This window comes from Benincasa hispida, chromosome 4, assembly GCF_009727055.1.
Source record: "Benincasa hispida cultivar B227 chromosome 4, ASM972705v1, whole genome shotgun sequence".
In the NCBI taxonomy this organism is placed as follows: Eukaryota; Viridiplantae; Streptophyta; class Magnoliopsida; order Cucurbitales; family Cucurbitaceae; genus Benincasa; species Benincasa hispida.
The window spans coordinates 35223424-35244684 of record NC_052352.1 but is presented as its reverse complement, the minus strand read 5'-3'; positions in this window follow the sequence as shown (position 1 = coordinate 35244684).

Sequence of the window (21261 nt, the reverse complement as noted above, 5' to 3'; positions counted from 1 at the left end):
TAAGGAGGGATACCTGATCCTGGTGACACTATGGATACGGCCAGCTTTCTAAAAGTTTACAAGTGTTGTAAACTACTACAGATGCATTCATGTGGAGACATGCGAGCGGGGGTGTCCTATACAAAGAGTTTGTATTGGACCGGACCACGAGACGAATAGTCTCTTTATATAACGTCGTTGATACTTGAGACTTACATCTCACCTAAATGACCATAGGTGACATGACCTCAATCCTAAGTGTTTTGAGAATTCCTGCCTTTGAGGACGGTCCTTTGATTAGTATGGGTGAGACTAACCAAATTGCCAACTCAACATGCCTACCTTTTTGAGGATTTGTCTGATTTGGGAGCTAAGAACTCAGTTACACAAGAAGGAATTCACTCCTTACCCGAAGCAGAGGTAAGTAGATAGATTGTTCCCTTAAGTGCTGATTCCGGGTCTTGAACATAGTGGCCACAGCTTCTCTTTGGAAAAGAGAAATCAATCATAATAGGACTATGACTTATGTTCATTAGAGGGATCAATGGTACTTAAGGAGTTAGATATAACTATAGGGGTATAACGGTATATTGGCCTAGTTGTACTTACGAGCGATTTGTGAAGGGTTATTGCACTGTTGATTGGTTGATATGGACACAAAATATATCTGTAGTGAGGAGAGTGCATTTGTCGGTCTTTAGTGGAGTGTCTGGCAGTTAACGAATGGTGGATCCCATGACTAAAGAGTTTAGTTAGTTATTCACTTACCGTTGGAGCTTCAAGCTATAGGTCCATAAGGTCCCCTTCGTAGCTCAATGGATTCAAGTTAAGAATCGGTTCTTGGGATTGATTTGAAATGTTCAAATTGACAAGAGAAATTTGATTATATATGATATGATCGGTGTGATGTATGAGATACATCAAGTGGAGGATTAATGTAAATGAGATTTATATTAAGTACCATAAAATAGAAAAATAACTATGGTTTATATGTTTCATGAGATTAAATATTAAAACTATAGGTTATAAATATAATATGGTAAGTTGGTTACCATATATATTTATAATAATATTAATTATTAAATAATAATCTCTTTTTCTCTAATAACCAATTGAGTGGGAGGTTATTGGTGGTTTTATGATAACCGTGAGATAAAAGGAAAAAATGTTTTCCTAATTTTAGAAGAGTTACTATTCTCAGAAAGAACTCACAGATTGTTGTCAAGTGAACTGGTTTCACTAAACGATAGCTGAAAGAGAAACTAAATAATCATGGAGTGTTACTATACGATAGTTCACTCAGCTGGTCGTAACTAAACGATCGCAAGGCATTCTCTATACGATAGGTTTCCGTCTTCTACACGATTGAGCATTCGTCTATACGATAGACACTTCTCATCTCCCACTTGCTCAATCGTCTACAAGATTGTTATTCCTCCGGTCTCTTCCTCTAACGAAGTCCACACAGAGCCCACACTTTTGGATTCTCACACCAAGAATACTAAGGTGGCCATTGTGGTGGTGTCTTCACTTAACTCGATTGAGTTCGAGGGTTTAGAGGTCGTTCGTTGGGTTCGTGTTCTTGGAGATCATTGAGTTCATGTTTGTTGTTGATCGTCCTGTGTTGTGGTTATTATGTTCAAGCATTCGTGTATTTCTGTCTTGGAGGCTGAACAAGCGTTCGTGATCGAGGGAGTTTAAAGAATGAGTCTTCAAAGGTATGTACTTGTTATCCCTTCATTATTCAAAGCATGCTGTAATTTTGTATTGTGCATGACCTGTTAGTTTCCGTCTCTTGACTGTAATTGTGTATGTTCAATTTCGAATGGAATTTGGAACGATCATTCCATTGCTCATGGAAATCCTCATGTCTGATTTCCTTCAATTGGTATTAGAGCCAGGTTGTTTTGATATTCCAAATTTCATTTCTGTTTTGAACTTCTTTTACAGTCGTGGTGGGTTTTATACATTGCGTTTAAGTGTTAAATGTATTTATGGATGGTGTCATTGAATGTTTGCGAGTTAATTGCCTCTTCTTTAAAGCTTTCTTTTGATTACAAAGTGTTAATTTGTAAGGGCCCCTGTGCTTTTGGGCATAATTAAAAAGCAATTGAGTCGTTCGTGATGAAGTTTCAAAGCATGGAGATATGGTTCTCAGCGAAGAAGAAGACCAAGAGTTGGTCGTATCGTGTAGCTTCAGGTAAACGACCGTTGAGATTTGGCTAAACGTTCGTGTAGATTTTTCTATGTGATTATGTAGTATTTACTAAACCATAGCAATGCTAAACGATTGGGTAAAGTGTTTGCTCTATCACGTAGCATTGGTTGCCCGATCGCGTAGATGCTGGAGGTAAACGATCGAGTGAGAGCATTTGATGCTCATCGTTTAATAAAAGACGCGCGCACTAAACGATCGTGTAGTTAGCATGCTTCATCGCANCTCTATCACGTAGCATTGGTTGCCCGATCGCGTAGATGCTGGAGGTAAACGATCGAGTGAGAGCATTTGATGCTCATCGTTTAATAAAAGACGCACGCACTAAGCGATCGTGTAGTTAGCATGCCTCATCACATAGTCACTGACTACACGATCACGCGGTATATGATACTTAGGCACTCGTTCATTGATCGTTTAGACAATTGTGCTTCACTGCATCGTTGTCGTTTAGACGACCGTTTAAGGTTTGCGTTATGCATTGTGCATTGCACGATCACGTACCTCATGCTTTATCGCATAGTAAAGGTACATGATCGTTGCTAAACGATCGTTTGGCTCTGGAAGCGTAGGTAAACAATTGAGTAAAGCATTTACTCTTTTGTGTAGACGATCACAAGGAAGTTGGTACACGATCAGTGGAGACGCGAACTTCAACTGGACGGTTCAAGACCTGATTCGCCTGTATGAACCAGAGACTCTTTGCTTTTGTAATAGTTAGCTTTTAATTTTGAGGATTTGAGGCTAATTATCCCAGTTCATCAATTTTTGTTTAATATACATGAGATGTATGTGGTTTATATGGCATAGTGTATGACATATAGATTTGAAACCCACCTTAGGTTGTGCAATTATTCGTGCATCATGTATTATAAGTGTTATAATATGGCATGATAAAATTACAAGAAAGCATGTGCATGCTTCATGAAATATAAGAGTTATATTTATGCATGCAGTAAGCATATTCATGCATCATCTTTATATTATAAGCGTAATAGTATAAAGGTGAATGGAAGTATGTTTGCTTGGTTTGTTGCTTGGTTATATAAGTGTTATATAAAAGAAGCAATGAATGAAAAATGCATGGAACATGACACTTAGGCTGTTTGTAAGCATTATGAATGTCTTGTATGTTTTTGCTTTGCGTTGTGAATGGTTTTGTTTGTTTCTGTTATAAGTGTTATAATAGAAATTAGAACTAAAATTGATAAGAAATAGTTGCATGCGGACTTAGGCAAACTCATGTTTTAAAAAGATTTTAAAATTGGATTGAGATAGACCTAAGTTCAAGGTTCTAATGGGATTAACAACCTAGTTTAATCTTTTTAAATCGATTTAATAGGATTAAATTGATTGGCATAAAAGATTAAAATTGTATTAAATATATCTATAAAGGACCTTTTGTCTAAGGCGGGTTCGGTTTAGGCTGGGGTACTTAAGTTGACGGAAATGGAACACCCCTACCTGGGAACTTATCTGAAAAGGTAAATTAGATAGATTTTCTACAAGCATGCGACAGTTGGTCAAAGACTCCGTTAAAGAGTTTAATGGATGATGATCAAAAGTTGTTCAACTATCCAAGATAAAAGTTACTCTTGGGCAAACCTAAACAGTCACTTAGGTAAAATTCTTAGTCGTGTTTTTTCTAAGTAAACTAAACCCTAGGTTATAAAATACTCAGTGGGAGGAAGAGATGTATATAATATGTCAATGATTCCACTCATGTTTATCCCTGAATGTTTACGTTGTGAGATTCATGCTTGGCCTCGTAGTGCCCTGGGAGCATTCCCCTTCGGATGGTATTTGCATGAGTCAATATCAAGGTGGACAGAGAGAGTATTTATAGTAAGTGGGTGAAGGGTGTGTGTCAACACGTCCAACGGTCTCCTTCATTGGTTCGCACCGTGAGATCATTCTTGCATTCCCTCGTGGCGCCCTGGGAGCATCCCCATTTGGATGGATTTTGTGTAGTTGGTCAATATCAAGGTGAACTCCAAAAATGGATAGGGTCACTTTAGTTTTTGTCCCAATCGAATTTTTTTCCTTCGGATTGGCTGCTTGAGGCGAAACTTTAGGGCCTAAAATCGTGGGTCACACTTACGAAAAATTGTTAAGTAAGTTAATGATTTCTTGACCAAATAAATGATGGCTAGTCGTTATAGGAACAAAAGTTATTCTAGTATTAATGGCTAGTTGAGAATGTCTCAATTCAGAAGAGGGATAAATTGACCACCCTTCGGCAGCTTTTGTCCTAAACCTTTGGAACGTCATTGCGAAACCATATGTCACACAAGGTTCATGCTAGTTTTGCTAAACCGTATTGGATGTTGTATGTTTTTCAATGAGTATTTGTTTAAAACCTAACGTAAGTCAATGTGTTTTTGTTTTCAGCAACATGTTTGATTTTTCGTTAAATGCCTTTAGTTTGACCGATTTCATACAGTGGAAAGAGTCTTGTAAAACGTATTTTGTGGTAAACGACCTCCAGTTTGTCATGGTTGAGGAGTGTCCTCAAGTCCCGACCCTTGATGCACCATGAAGTGTTCGTAATGCATATGAGTTGTGAATGAAGGATAATTCATTGGCCCAACTTCACATATTGGCTAGCATACCTAATATTTTGGCCAAAAGGGCTGAGAACATGGTCATTGCACGTGAGATCATGGATTCGTTCCAAGATTTGTTTGAAAATAAGTTCTTACTTTTTTAGCACAAAGGGATGGAAGACAAAACCAGTAGTGTCAGTTTCCAAGTTAAACTCCAGGAAGAGAAAGCAAGTGTTGCTGACTCTGTTAAAGTTCATAGAAGATGTGTGTTCTCTGAAATTAAACTTGGAGCTTATTTAGGTTCTAGTACTGATCCACTACTCTCCAAAAGAGGAGGAAGTCTAAAGACAGTAAATATGATTTATTGGTCTTGGAGACGTGTTTGGTAGAGAATGATGATTCTGCCTAGATCCTTGATTCGGGTGTTACTAATCACGTTAGTTCCTCTTACCAAGATTTAGATCTTGGAAAACATTGCCACAGGGAGAGATGACTCTTTGAGTCGGTACTGGTGAGGTTATTTCAATTGTTACTATAGGCAGACTGGAGTTATTTTTGGACAAGAAACTTTGTCTATTATTGGATAATATTTTTGTAGTTCCTCATATCAAGAGGAACTTAATCTCGGTTTCTTGTCTCATTGAACAAGGTTATACCGTCTCCTTTTCTGAGAGTAAAGTATTTATTTTCAAGAATGGGATGAAGATTGGTTTTGGTTCAATGGAAAATAACTTATATGTACTAAGGCCATTAGTCATAAAAGCCAAAATGAAATGTTCAGTATGGTGACAATAGCTAAAAGACCAAAGATTTCTCCTAAGAAAAATGCCAATTGTAGGATTGTATCAACAGCAGCAGAAGCACAAGAATCATCTAAGCATTCAAATTCACTATTTTTGGCATAATATAAAGCATGCTTCTGCAGAAAAATGGGTTTCAAGACATACCTCTTGTAGAACTTCTTCAAAGCTTCTTCTCCAGCTGCAATCTTCTCCATATCTTGTTGTAGATCACCTCAAGATCTTCTCCACTATTCTTTTGGTGCTCTGGATTGAGTTGTGGGACTCAAAACAAGCTTGAATCAAGGGATGAAGGAGAACAGCTCACTACAGCAACCTTGTTGAAGAACCATTCTTCAAACCAAATTTTCTCTCAAAATTCTATAGATTACATGCTCGATTTTCACTCCAATCTCTTCATTATATTGCAAATAAACATGCAAAGAGAAGAGTTGCATGAGTTGCAGCTCATGCTTGGAGAAGACAAAGGCAAGACATTGCAATATGTGTGAGCTAGTTAGGTGATGGATAATGGAAAATTCCATTTTTCTATTTTGTGTTTTTGTTTTCTTTTCCTTTTTCAATTTTATCTAAATCAAATTTTGATTTCATAAAATCTATTTTGATTTTAAAAATGAAAATTTAATTAATTTCATAAATTAATTATTAAATAAAACTTAATTAATTTAATATCAAATATTAAATTAATTTTAACATATATCCATCTTTATATATTTAAATCATATTTAAATATATAAATTCTCTTATTCCGTTTAATTCTAAAATTAAATATAATTATATCTCATATAATTACTAATTCCCTTAATTCTAATTTGAATGTTTCAAATTAACTTATCACGCTATTCTAGAGCTAGTCCATTACGAGCTAGTAGGGGGACCTCGCAGACCTACAAAGCATGGGTTCCAACGATCTAAGATTAATTGGCTAAATTCATTAGACCAGATTAATCTCCATTCGTTAACTAATGGGTCATTCCACTAAAGCACATAGTTGCACTCCTCTCACTGTAGATATATTATGTCCACATGATTTAACCATAATTAGCAAGTCGATCCTTCACAAGTTATTCGTAATAACAGTTGGGTCAAATATCTGTTTTACCCCCGAGATTACGTTTTATTCCTCAATTCCCTACTGATCCTCTAATGAACAACTGGTTTATGATCCAATCACCAAACCAAACTCTCTCAACCCAGTACTTGAGAGAATAACCTTTCTCCTATCCCTAAATCAGGTAAGCGTTAACTCCGTCTTACACCATATGTCCCCAGCTATTTATCCGATCTTACCCCTAAAATGGGAGTCCTATTGAGCTGACATTGTTAAGTCAACCCTTAACTATGCAAATCTAAGGGCAATCCCGAATAAACAGGAGTTCATAGTTAGCTTAGGATTAAGATCGAGTTACCTAGGTCATCTAGGTGAAATAGTCAGTCTTAAATAGTAAACAGCGTTATAAAGTAAGAGTAACTTATTTCTTGGTCCTGATCTCATGCAAACTCATTGCATAGGACGCCCCCACGCCTCATGTCATAACATGTACGAATTAGGATCACATCGTATGTAGCACTTTACAATTCTTTGTAACAACTACAGAGTAGGCCACATCCAATGATGTTACCAGAATAAGGTACCCAACCTCATTTATGTACCATAAATCATTTTGACTATTTACTCGAACCCGATCCACTCTTATGTCTCCACATAAAGTTCAAGTACTCATACAATAGTCATGGGTCTTAGTTTATTGGATTTAGACTTCCATACAATTTATGAGATCAATAACAAGTATATTGATGATAGAAAATGTTTATCATTTTACAAACTGCGAGTTTTTAGGACATAAAACCCAACACCCATCTTTGGCATTTAAGGTTAGGTCACATCAACCTCAATGGGATTGAGCAGTTGGTGAAATGTGAACTTCTAAAGAGTTTAGAAGAAAATTCCTTGTCAGTGTGTGAATCATGCCTCGAAGGCAAGAAGACCAAACGACCTTTTACTGAAAATGGTTATAGAGCCAAGGAAACTTTGGATTGTACAATCAGACCTCTGTGGCCCGATGAGTGTTAGAGCTCGAGGTGGGTATGAATATTTCATCTCTTTCATAGATGATTATTAAAGGTACAGGTATCTCTACTTAATGCAACATAAGTCTGAAGCCCTTGACAAGTTCAAGGAGTATGAGGTTGAAGTTGAAAACTTGTTGCGTAAAAAGATAAAAACATTACGATCTGATCGTGACGGAGAGTATATGGACCTCCAATTCCAGAACTATATGATAGAACATAGAATTACGTCCCAACTCTCGGCCCCAGGTACACCTCAGAAAAATAGTGTATCAAAAAGGAGAAATAGAACCTTGTTGGACATGGTTCGGTCTATGATGAGTTATGCTCATCTTCTAGACTCGTTTTGGAGTTTTGTAGTGGAGACTACATGTTATATTCTGAACAACGTTCCCTCAAAAAGTGTTTCTGAAACACCTTTTGAGTTGTGGAGTTGTCGTAAAGGTAGTTCACGTCACTTCAGGATTTGGGGATGTCCGGCCCATATGCTTATAACTAACCCGAAGATGTTGGAACCACGTTCGAAAGTTTGCCTCTTTGTAGGCTACCTCAGGGAAACGAGGGGTGGATACTTCTATGATCCGAGTGAGAACAAAGTGTTTGTTTCTACAAATTCTATCTTCTTTGAAGAAGACCACATCCAAGATCATAAACCACAAAATAAGCTTGTTTTACATGAGATTTCTAGTTAGTTTGAGACTACTGAGGGTTCAACAAGAGTCGTTGAACAGGCTGACAGGTCAATAAAAGTTGTTAAGGTCAGTTCACCTAGTCAACCATCTCAAGAGTTGAGATTGCCTCGTCATAGTCAGAGGGTTGTGAACCCACCGAAATGCTACATGGGTTTGTGTGAAGCCCAAAACATCATAATGATGGGGTCGAGGATCTATTGTCTTATAAGCAAGCAATTGAGGATATTGACAAAGATGATGGATTAAAGCCATGAACCAGGAAATTGAGTCTTACTTCAATCAAGTCTGGGAGCTTGTGGATCAGCCTGATGGGGTAAAACTTATAAGGTGTAAGTGGATCAATAAGCAAAAATAAGGGGTAGATGGAAAGCTGCAAACCTTTAAAGCTAGACTTGTGGTAAAGGGTTATACCCAAGTCGAGGGATTGGACTATGAGGAAACTTTCTCACCTTTGTCATGCTAAAGTCTATCGGGATACTCCTGTCCATAGGCACATTTTATGATTATAAGATATAGAAAATGGACAACAAGACTGCCTTTCTTAATGGTAATCTTGAGGAGACCATCTATATGGCTTAACTAGAGGGGTTCGTAGTTCCAGGTCAAGAGCAAAGAGTTTGAAAGCTTAATTGGTCCATTTATTAGCTAAAACAAGCATCTACATCGTGCAACATTACGTTTGACAGTGCGGTCAAATCGTTTGGCTTTGATCAAAACGTTGATAAGCCTCAGTAGCTTTCCTGGTACTGTACGTGGATGATATCCTACTCATTGGGAATGATGTAGGGTTTTTGACTGACATTAAAAAGTGGCTAGCTGCCCAATTCCAAATGAAAGATTTAGCTGAGGCACAGTATGTTCTAGGGATCCAGATTATTCGGGATCATAAGAATAAGAGGTTAGCCTTGTCCCAGGCATCGTAAATCGATCAAATGTTGATCAGGTACAGGATGCAGGATTCCAAGAGTGGTTTATTACCCTTCAGGTAAGGAATCGTTTTGTCTAAGGATCAAGTCCTAAGACACTTCAAGAGGTTGAGGAGATGAGATGGATTCCCTATGCTTCAGCTGTTAGAAGCTTAATATATGCAATGTTGTCTACCAAACCTGACATTTGTTATACAGTAGGGATTGTCGGTCATTATTAGTCCAATTCAAGATTTGATCACTAAACAGCGGTCAAGAATATCTTCAAGTATCTTCGGAGAATGAGGGACTACATGCTCGTGTATGGAGATAAGAACTTGATCCTTACAAGATATACAAACTCTGACTTTCAGACTGATAGAGATTCTCATAAATCGACATCGGGGTCAGTGTTTACTCTGAAAGAAGGGGCTATAGTGTGGCGAAGCATTAAGCAAGGATACATAAAAAACTCCACTATGGAAGCCAAACATGTAGCCACTTGTTAAGCAGCTAAGGAGGCTGTTTGGCTGAGGAAATTTCTTACAGATTTGGAAGTTGTTCCAAATATGGATTTTTCGATCACTCTTTATTGTGAAAACAATGGAGCTGTGGCAAATTCGAAGGAACCTTGGAGTCATTGTAGAGGCAAGCATATCGAACGAAAATACCACTTGATCAGGGAGATTATGCATCGTGGTGATGTGATAGTCACGAAATCACGTCAGAGCACAACGTTGTTGATCCGTTTACAAAGGCTCTCACGGCTAAAATGTTCGAGGGTCATCTGGAGAGTCTGGGTCTACGGGACATGCATCATCTTGTCTAGAGTAAGTGGAAGATGATACTGGGGTATAGAGTATGCCCTAGTTTATTGTATATTGTACTTGTAATTTTTCATGTATTGTACATTAGTCTCTCGAGGCATTAGGAAAAATGGGAGATTATTGGGATTGGTGTCCTAATTCTCCCGAAGTCTCGTAGTTTGTAAACTGTACACATTATTATGAATAAAATAAGAGTTATTTTATTTGGCATTTACTCATATCCAATAAACAAAGCTCCATGGTTATTGTATGTAAACTTAAGCATGTATATGAAATATACAAGTGGTTCATGACTTAAGTGATAACCTAAAAAGGTCTGTAGTATAAGGATTAAGGATAGATATCTGATCCTGGTGACACTACGGATATGGCTCGTTTGTAGAGGTTTACAAGTGTTGTGAACTACTATAGATAGTAGATCCTGACCATTCATGTGGAGACATGCGAGCAGGGGTGTCCTATACAAAGAGTTTGAATAAGACCGGACCACGAGACGAATAGTCTCTTTATATAACATCATTGATACTTGAGACTTACATCTCACCTAAACGACCATAGGTGACATGACCTCAATCCTGAGTGCTTTGAGAACTCCTGCCTTTTAGGGCGGTCCTTTGATTAGTATGGGTGAGGCTAACCAAATTGCCAACTCAACATGCCTACCTTTTTGGGGATTTATCTGATTTGGGAGCTGGAAACTCAATTACACAAGATGGAATTCACTCCTTCCCCAAAGCAGAGGTAAGTAGATCGATTGTTCCCTTAAGTGCTGATTTCGGATCTTGAACATAGTGGCCACAACTTCTCTTTGGAAGAGAGGACTCAGTCATAGTAGGACTATGACTTATGTTCATTAGAGGGATCAATGGTAATGAAGGAGTTAGATGTAACTACAGGGGCATAACAGTATATTGGCTCAGTTGTACTTACGAGCGATCTGTGAAGGGTTATCGCACTATTGATTGGTTGATATAGACATAAAATATATTTGTAGTTAAAAGAGTGCAGCTATCAGTCTTTAGTGGAGTGCTCGGCAGTTAACGGATGGTGGATCCCGTGACTAAAGAGTTTAGTCAGTTATTCACGTACCGTTGGAGCTTCAAGCTACTGGTCCATAAGGTCCCTTTGGTAGCTCAATGGATTCAAGTTGAGAATCAGTTCTTAGGGTTTATTTGAAATGTTCAAATTGACAAGAGGAAATTCAATTATATATGATATGATCGGTGTGATGTATGAGATACATCAAGTGGAGGATTAATGTAAATGAGATTTACATTAAGTACCATAAAATAGAAAAAGAACTATGGTTTATATGTTTCATGAGATGAAATATTAAAACTATAGGTTATGAATATAATATGGTAAGTTGGTTATCATATATATTTATAATAATATTAATTATTGGATAATTATCTCTTTTTCTCTAATAATAAATTTAATGGAAGGTTATTGATGGTTTTATGGTAACTGAGATAAAAGGAGAAATATTTTTCTAATTTTAGAAGAGTTGCTATTCTCGGAAACAACTCACAGATTGGTGTCAAGTGAATTGGTTTCACTAAACGATAGCTGAAAGAGAGACTAAACGATCATGGAGTGTTACTATACGATAGTTCACTCAACAGATCGTAGTTAAACAATCGCTGGACATTCTTGATAACGGGTAGAAATGCACATTATTATAGCGCAAATAAGTAAAATAATGAGAGAATGTGACGGTAAAAATATACAAAATCATGTCCAAAAGCGTCAAACGGAGAATATTGCGATCGCATGCACCCATCGCATAAAAGCAGCTAATTGACTTATTTTGTGCAGGAAAAATGCGTTGGCGCAAGTAAAATTGCGATCCAAGAAATTAGGCGTCTGGGTGCATTGAAAGATTGCGATCGAAAAGTCATGCGATCGTATGCGTTCGTGAGAAGTTGCTCAATAAGGTGGCCGCATAAAGATGGCGCATCAAAGTGAAAGCATAATAAATCATGATGGGACGGAAAGCTGATGACGGTCGAATCTGAATTTAGTTGACAAGCCATTCACGACACACTGTAGCAAGTACACTCAACTTTCGAAGACCATTAATCGGCGCATCATAGCAGGAGATTTAATGACTGCCCATCATTGCAATCATTAGAGAGAAAAGCTCCTTCACCTTGAGATCTATAAATATCGAAGACCACCATTGTTAGAGGAGTTCGTGAGATAGAAGTTAGATCATATACAAAGTAGATAGACGTTAGTCTGTTCATAGTTATTCTTATACTTAGAAGACGAAGACAAGCGAAGCAAAGAAGACGCCGAGAGATCATTCCTGGATAGCTTGAAAGACTGTCGAGAAGCGCTACAAAAGGAAGAGAGAGCCAACACTTGCGAAAGCAAGGATATTCTTCTGGGCAGAGTTGGAGTGAAAAGACAGTGTAAAAGGCCATGGGAAGCAAGACATTGCTATTGGGCTTCTTATCTCTATATTCTATTGTTATTCTGTATTCTGCATTTAATTTATAAACAACGAAAATCGCATTTCAACTTATGTTCAATCTCTTCATACTTCGCATGAGTAGCTAAATTACCAAATGGGTTGAGAAGTACTTAGCTAGCTGATGACATGCAGAAATGCATGTCATCTTAGGCCTTTTACTTAAAATTATGAAGGTTGTTAGGTAGAATATGCGCCGATCATGATAGGAATTCACAAGAATATGAGTGTGCATCAATCAACATGTCAAATCTCAACTAACCCGTTATTTTGCATTAATTATACGTTCAATGTTCTATTTTTGTAGCCAATGTAGGAAATGAATGCAAATGCAGGAACTGAACCATCGCATAGACGACCACATGCGGAGAAATACTCCATCGCAAAGCATCAATCAACACATGGATGTTGCAGTAATCAGTCGTATGCGTCCATCGCATGGGAGTTGAACTCGTCAAGCGATTACGATCATCATGTAGAGTTGCAGTGTTAAGCGAATGCGGTCATTGAATGATTGTGGCTATGTGACAACATATTCTAATGGGATCAATGCAAGGTAGGTGGAATGAACGCATCAACGCATCTACCTTGAGAAAATCCAAAGCTGATGTTGACAATTCACCTACCACGCCGTTAGTGGTAGAGGTTCAGAAAAGGACTAATGCGTCAAACATCAGACTCAGAGCAGTCCAATTAATGTTGTCGGTGACCCAAGCTCTATAAATAGAAGTCGATGAGCTGAAATTCATTTCATCCAAGGTTTCGCCTAGGTTCGCCGATGGCGGATCCTTACGATCAAGACAAACGCGTGAGAAGACAGCTGAAAGTTCTTCACCTCCTTCATCCATTTCGAGTGACGATTGAAGCCTTTGACCGGAGTTAGATCTCGAGAGAGCCAACTCCTTCGCCCATCCATGGCACCACCGGCAGCCTTGACGCATATCCACTGGAAGCAAAACTTTACTTCCAGCCATTCATTTCTTTTTCCTTTCTTTTCCTACATTGTATTGTATGACATTTTGGAATTAAGGAATTAATACAATCTGGTTTTCAATGCATTTCTCCGTTCCTTCGACTCCATCTCCATCTTCTCTACTTAGCATCATTACTTTCATTGCAACACTTAGTGGGATTACTTGGGTATTGCATACTTAGTCATGTGGATTAGGAATATGAAGCATGTAGCAACCCACCGAGAGGTGTGTGTTGTGCGAGTATGTGAGTAACCTTATTTGCTTAGTGTGAAGCTGCTGCAACGCCTGTTTATAGGCTAACACATTTCTTGTCTATGAGTGAAGTCAGCAACAATCAACTTCCCGGAGAGTAAGTGGTTGGACGCATTAAGCAAGGTATGCGTTGTTCACTAGGGATAGTAACAATCTTGCGTCAACAAAGTTCATGCGTTTGTCTTGTCTTATGTTGCACCCAACACCTTTTAGAGCTACTCGAGAAAGAGTCTAAAGAAATAACCTAATGACTCGAGAGAGCTAGGTTAGAATCTAGACTCGAGAGAGCGAGATTAGATCGACATAAGCAAGAGATAGGGACTTAGAGATAAGCTCTATTTGTCAACACTGCATCGCATATACCCTAGGAATAGGAATGATATGTGGTCGCCTTGTTTGTGTATCATCGCATAGATAAGAATTAGAGGCTTATGTGTAGGCCCTATAGACACTTCTGCACATACATTGCATGCGTTCTAGCATTAGAAGTCGTAGCATTCACACCGAGAGGTGGTTTACTATTGTATGAGTGTTGCATGATCGTATTAGTTTGCATTGACTAGGGTTGCCTATGTGGTCACTCTTAAGGGTCGCAATGAAAACATCTCCACATTTTATCTATTTTCCATACATTTATTTCATGTCAAGGTTTGTCGCATCTCTACCTTTCATGCACAATTCTCATTGCATTGTCTGTTAGATCGGAGTATGAGTAGGATTAATATAGCAACATCCCCTCCATTCTTTTATTCAAACTGTCGCATGCATATTACCGCAACATATAGCTACAAGTCCCTGTGTTCGACCTCGAATTACCCAAGAAACCTGTGCTCATGTTATACTTGGCGTGAACACAAGAATACTTGTGGCAGGACGCATGGTCATCGCATACATTCGATTAACACATTTTTCATTCCAATGCATGACCATCGACGCATGACTATCAACGCATATCTTAGGAACATGCATCGCATAACGCGTCCAAGGGAAGTTGGTTGTCGAGTAAAATTGACTTCCAATTTCTCGCCATCACTAGCATGACCTAAGATTTACACTTTATGCGATCATCTTGTCTTATGTATGCGTCATTCACCCTTTATAGATACTTGAGAGGGTAGTGTAAAGAAAGAATCTAGACATGAGAGAGTCAGATTAGAATCTAGGCTTGAGAGAGTCAGATTAGAACCACATAAGCAAGAGATAGAAACTTAGACATAAGTTCTGTTTGCTATTATGCATCGCATGTACCCTAGAAGTAGGATATGATAGTATACGGTCACCTTGTGTATGTATACATCATTCATCATCGCATAGACAAGAATAGAGGCTTAGACATAAGTCCTATCGACATTATCATGTACATCGCATGCGTCCTAGAAATAGGAACTATAGCATTTGCATTGAGAGATGACATGCTATTGTTGTGTGTAACATGATCGCATAACTTGAATCCAATCTTAGGAAGTGTTAGCTAAATCCCTTCTCAACCCGTTCATTGCATACTCATTGTAATTCTCGATTTCATCAACTCTTTACTAGAATCCGTCGCATAGGAAATATACTTAAACAAAACACCATCCAACTTATTTGTTTTGGCACCACAAAGGAATCAAATTTACTATCGCATAGTAACTCAGTAGTCCCTGTGTTCGACCCTGGACTTACCAGGAAACCTAGTGAAATTTATACTTGGATCTTATTAGGAAAACTTGAATGTGCAACGCATAACATATCACCGCAAATCATACCATAATTGCATCACATTACAACGCATCAAGTTTTCGGTGTCGTTTTCCCGAGACTACAGCAGTACATATTGCGCTAACAGTAACTTTTTTATTTTCTTTGCAACTTTTGACCTCTGTGCATTGTTATTCCTTTTGTAAGGGAAGAAGCAGGTGTCATATGAGCGAAGGACACATTCCTAAGCCCAACTACAACCCAGAGATCGAAAGAACGTTCCAAAGAAGATGAAGAAACAACCGCCGACAATAAGAAGAGAGAAATCCTAATATGACAGAACAATCGGAAGAAAAAGTAGCAAACACGAACAACATCATGGAAAACCCCATTCTCCTAGCAAATGACCACAATAGACCCATACAGGACTATGCGTCACCCAACCTCTATGATTTCTCCCCAAGAATCATGAGGCCAGCTTTGGACGGATCGAGGTTTGCGATGAAGCCGGTTATGTTGCAGATGATTCAGACACCCGGACGGTTTGATGGAAGTCATGGCGAGGATCCGCATACCCATCTCCGGAGTTTCGTTGAAATCTGTAACACTTTTGTGTTCCCAAACATCTCAGTTGAAGAAGTTCGACTAACGTTATTCCCATTCTCCTTATGCAACCAGGCAAGGAAATGGGCCTATTCTCTCGAACCAGGGGAGATAACCTCGTGGGAACAAGTTGTAGAAAAGTTCATGAAGAAATACTTCCCTCCTACCGAGAACGCAAGAAGGAGGAAGTTGATTACAAATTTTGAACAAGAAATTGACGAATTACTCAGCAACGCCTGGGCAAGGTTTAAGAGATTGGTGCGAGATTGTCCGCACAATGGCTTACCTAACTATCTCCAGATGGAGATCTTTTATTATGGTTTGAACCCTGCATCACAGACAACTGCCAATTCGGCAGCAGCTGGTGGTCTGCTTGACAAAACTTATGACGAGGCTAAAAATATTCTTAATTGCATATCAAATAATCACGAAGATTAGAGGGAAAGCGATCAACAACTAAAAATTCGAGAAGGTGACGTAAACAATGGGGCCATCGCATCTCTACAGAATCAAATGAATGTGATGATCAATCTATTACAGGGCATCGCAATCATTAACCTTAGAACGTAAAGAGGGCAGGTCAACGCAATTGATCAGACGAGCACGAGTTGTGTCACTTCTAGAGAAGCATATTCAATGGAAGAATGTCTGAGGAACTCGCAATCAGTATACTTCGTAAAAAACAATCCTTTCTCTAACACATACAACCCCGGGTGCAGAAACCACCCCAATTTCACGTGGAAAAGTAATCAACAACAGAATTACCAACCTATGGCTCAAAAGGAAGGCCTGCCAGGATTTTTCCCGCGAACGAACAGTCAATCGCAAAATCAAGCCAGCAGCTCACAAACGCCGCCATCTTTCTCCCTGTGGAGCCTATTAAAGCTGTACATAGAAAAGAATGAGATGGTACTTCAGAATCAGGCAACTTCAATCCGCAATCTAGAGATCCAAATAAGAAAGATTGCGGGTGAGCTTAAAAGTAGACCGCAAGGGACGTTGCCGAGCTCAACTGAGCTTCTTCGCAACTCGGGGAACACAGGAAAGGAGCAATGTCAAGTAGTGACCTTACGAAGTGGAAAGATGATAGTGGAAGAGAAGAAGCAGCCAAGTAGGACTAATCCAGTTGCAATGGAATCCAAGAATCCGTTGATAAACTAGAAGAACATGAGACGATGGAACCAAAAGTTGCGCCCACTTCTAAGCCTATAGAACAGGGAATTATGAAGGTACAACTACCACCATTCTCGAAAAGACTTAAGAAGAAGCAAAATGATAAAGTGCAGTACCATCGCTGAAAGAGTTAAAAAACATGCAGCAGAAGTATCAAGGATCCATAAGCATTCTAATTCACTAATTTTGGCAAAAACTAAAGCATGCACTTCTCAAAAAGTGGGTTTTTAGAACATACCTTTGATGAACTCTCCAAGAAAACGCCTGTTCAGCTGTTGTCTTCACTTGTTATCAATGTGAACCACCTCAAAGCCTTCCCTACTATTCTCTTGGAGCTTTAGGCAGGATTGTGGGACTCAAAAACAGCTTGAAGATGTGAAGAAACCGGAGAAAATTCATAGCAGCCCCACTGAAGAAGACAACTTCTTCTTTAGAAAAACTTCTCTCGAAATTCTGTATTCTCCTCCTCTCCAATAACTCCACTCTTCTTTATATATAATAGATGAACATGCAAAGAGATGGAGTGCATGGCTTACAGCTCATCCTTGGAAAATCAAAGTAGAGAAGATAATGCATTTTGTGTAAGCATAAAGATGATGGTAATGGAGAAAACTCTTTTTCCATTTTGTGAACCATGCAAACGAAATTCCATTTTCTTTTTAAAACAAAAAATGATTTTAAATCATTTTAATTCAAAATTTGATTTTCTTAAATTAATTTTAAAAAATAATTAATTTAATATCAATTATTAAATTAATTGTTTCACAATAATCATCTTTATATATTTAAATCATATTTAAATATTTATTCTCTTGTTCCGTTTAATTTGAACATTTCAAATTAATCTCTCAAACTACCCTAAAGCTTATCCATTTACGAGCTAGTAGGGAGACCTCACAGACCTACAGATCATGGGCTCCAACGATTCGAGATTAATCGGCTAAACTCATTAGTCTGATCTAACCCCCATTCGTTAACTAATGGGATGCTCCACTATAGCCCATAGTTGAACTCCCTTCACTGTAGATATATTATGTCCACTTAATAACCATAATCAGTAAGTTGATCTTTCACAGGTTGTTCGTAATCACAACTATGTCAAAAATACCATTTTACCCCTATGACCTCATCTTGTTCCTCAAGTTCTTACTAATCCTCTAATGAACAATTCTGATTCATAATCTCTATGAATCAAATCCTTTCTCTATCATGAGAAGGTGGGGCCCCGATTGTTCAAGACCTGGAGTCAGTACTTAAGAGAATAACCTATCTGCTAACTCTAAATAGGGTAGGAGTGAATTCCATCTTGTAAGGCTATGTCCCCAGTTATTCATCCGGTCTTATCTCCAAAATGGTAAGCTTATTGAGCAGTGCTGTTGGACTACTCTCACCGTTTGCATATCAAAGGATGATCTCGAAAAAACAGGAGTTCATAGCTAGTCAAGATTAAGATCGAGTTAACCTAGGTTATATAATAAATGAAATAATCAGTTTTAACAGTAAACGGTCGTTATAAAGAAAAGTGACTATTTTCGTGGTCCATTCTATATGCAAACTCATTGCATAAGATGCCCCCACTCGCATGTCTCAACATGAACGATTTATGGATCACATCATTTGTAGTACCTTACTTCTTGTAACAACTACAGAGTGGACCGCATCCAATAGTGTTAACACGATGAGATACCCAATTTCATCCATATACTTATTAGACCATTTATGTTATATACTGTCAACTTGATCCTGTTTATGTCACTATATAAAGTTACAGCATTAAGACTATAGCCAAGGATGCGTTTATTGGATTTTCATAATAAGATACAAAATCAACAAGTCATTGTTATTAATAAAATAGAATTTAACAAGAACTGCGAGTTCTAGGACGTTCCCAACAATCTCCCACTTGGACTAAAACTTAGTGAGAACAAATATAGACAATATAATGTTGAGATACGTAATGGGAAAAATACAATAAATTAGGGCATCTATAATACCATAGACATTCTCCCACTTGCCCTAGATTACACTACTCAGAGTCCTAGTCTCACTAGGTGGCCCTCGAAAACTTTAGCTGAGAGGGACTTGGTGAATGGATCAAGAAGGTTGTCTTCAGAGGCTATCTTTGTGACAAGCACATCTCTTCTGTGTACAATCTCCCGGATGAGATGGTACTTTCGTTCAATGTGTTTTCCACGCTTGTGACTCCTGGGTTCCTTTGAGTTAGCAACAGCACCATTGTTATCACAATACAGTGTGATAGGCAGTGCATATTTGGAACGACTTCCAAATCAGCTAAGAATTTGCATAGCCATACTGCTTCCTTAGCAGCTTCGCATGCAGCCACGTATTATGCTTCCATGGTGGAGTCAGCGATACAACTTTGCTTGATGCTTCTCCAAACTATAGCTCCTCCGTTAAGAGTGAAAACTTGAAGTAGATTTCCTAGAATCTACATCAGTCTGAAAAATCAGAATCAGTGTATCCTGTAAGGATCAAATCCTTAGGTCCATACACAAGCATATAGTCCCTCGTTCTCTTAAGATACTTGAGGATATTTTTTACAACGGTCCAATGACCATGTCCAGGATTAGATTGGAACCTGCTGATGATTCCAACTGTAAAACATATGTTAGGACGTGTACACAACATAACATACATCAAACTCCTAACTGCAGAAGCATATGGAATTCTGTTCATTTTCTCAACCTCTTGAGGTGTCTTAGGACATTGTTCCTTCGATAAATGAATTCCATGCCTGAAAGGTAAAAAAAATTTCTTGGAATTTTGTATATTATATCTTCACAACATCTTATCAATATAAGATGACTGAGATAGTGCTAATGTTCTATTCTTTCAGTCTTGAAAGATCTGTATTCCTAGAACATACTGAGCATCACCCAATTCTTTCATTTGGAACTGTGATGCTAACCATCTCTTTATGTCAGCAAGAAAGCTTGTCTCATTCCCAATGAGTAAGATATCATTAACATACAGAACTAAGAATGCTACAGTTTTATTGACTATCTTCTTATATACACAAGGTTCGTCAATGTTCTATTCAAAGCCATAAGATTTGATCACAGTGTTAAATCTTATATTCCAGGATCTAGACGCCTGTTTCAAACCATAAATGGATTGATTAAGCTTACAGACTTTATGTTTCTGTCCTGTTTCGACAAACTCCTCTGGTTGAGTCATAAAAATACTTTCATCAAGATAGCCATTCAAAAAAGCTGTCTTGACATGCATTTGCCATATTTTATAGTCATAATATATGACAATGGCATGAAGTATTCTTATTGATTTAATCATGGCAACGGGAGAAAAAGTTTCTTCATAATCAACTCCGTAAAACCCTTTGCCACGAGTCAGGCTTTATAGGTCTATACCTTGCCAGTTTGGTCTCGTTTTCTCTTGTAGATCCACTTACAACCTATAGGTGTAACACCTTATGGTTGATCTACAAGTTCCCAAACTGAGTTGAAGTACATAGACTCCATTTCATCGTCCATGGCTTTTATCCATTGATCCCTGCCACCATCTTCCATTGCCTTCTTAAAGGTTAATGGATCCTCTAAACCATCATCTTGTATGATGTTTTGAGTTTCTATTAAACTCATGTAGCGTTCAGGTTGTTGAATAACCCTCCCACTATGATAAGGCATCCCCAACTCTTGGGATGGACGTGACGGGACAACAACCGTTGTTGATGGACCAGCTTGATCAACAACCCTTGTTGATGTATCTATAGTATCTTTAGACAAATCTTGCAATATTAGTTTACTGCGAGGTAGATGGTTCTTAATATGATCCTCTTCTAAGAAAGTTGCATTTGCCGATACAAACATTTTATCTTCTTAGGGATCATAAAAGTATCCTCCTTTTGTTTTCATGGGATATCCTACAAATAGGCATAATTTCGAACGTGTTTCCAATTTTTTAGGATTTTGTACCAACACGTGTGTTGGACAACCCCAGATGCAAAAATGACGTAAACTTTCTTTATTTCCTTTCCACAATTGATATGGTGTTTCTGAAATACTTTTGGATGGAACAACGTTCAGAATAT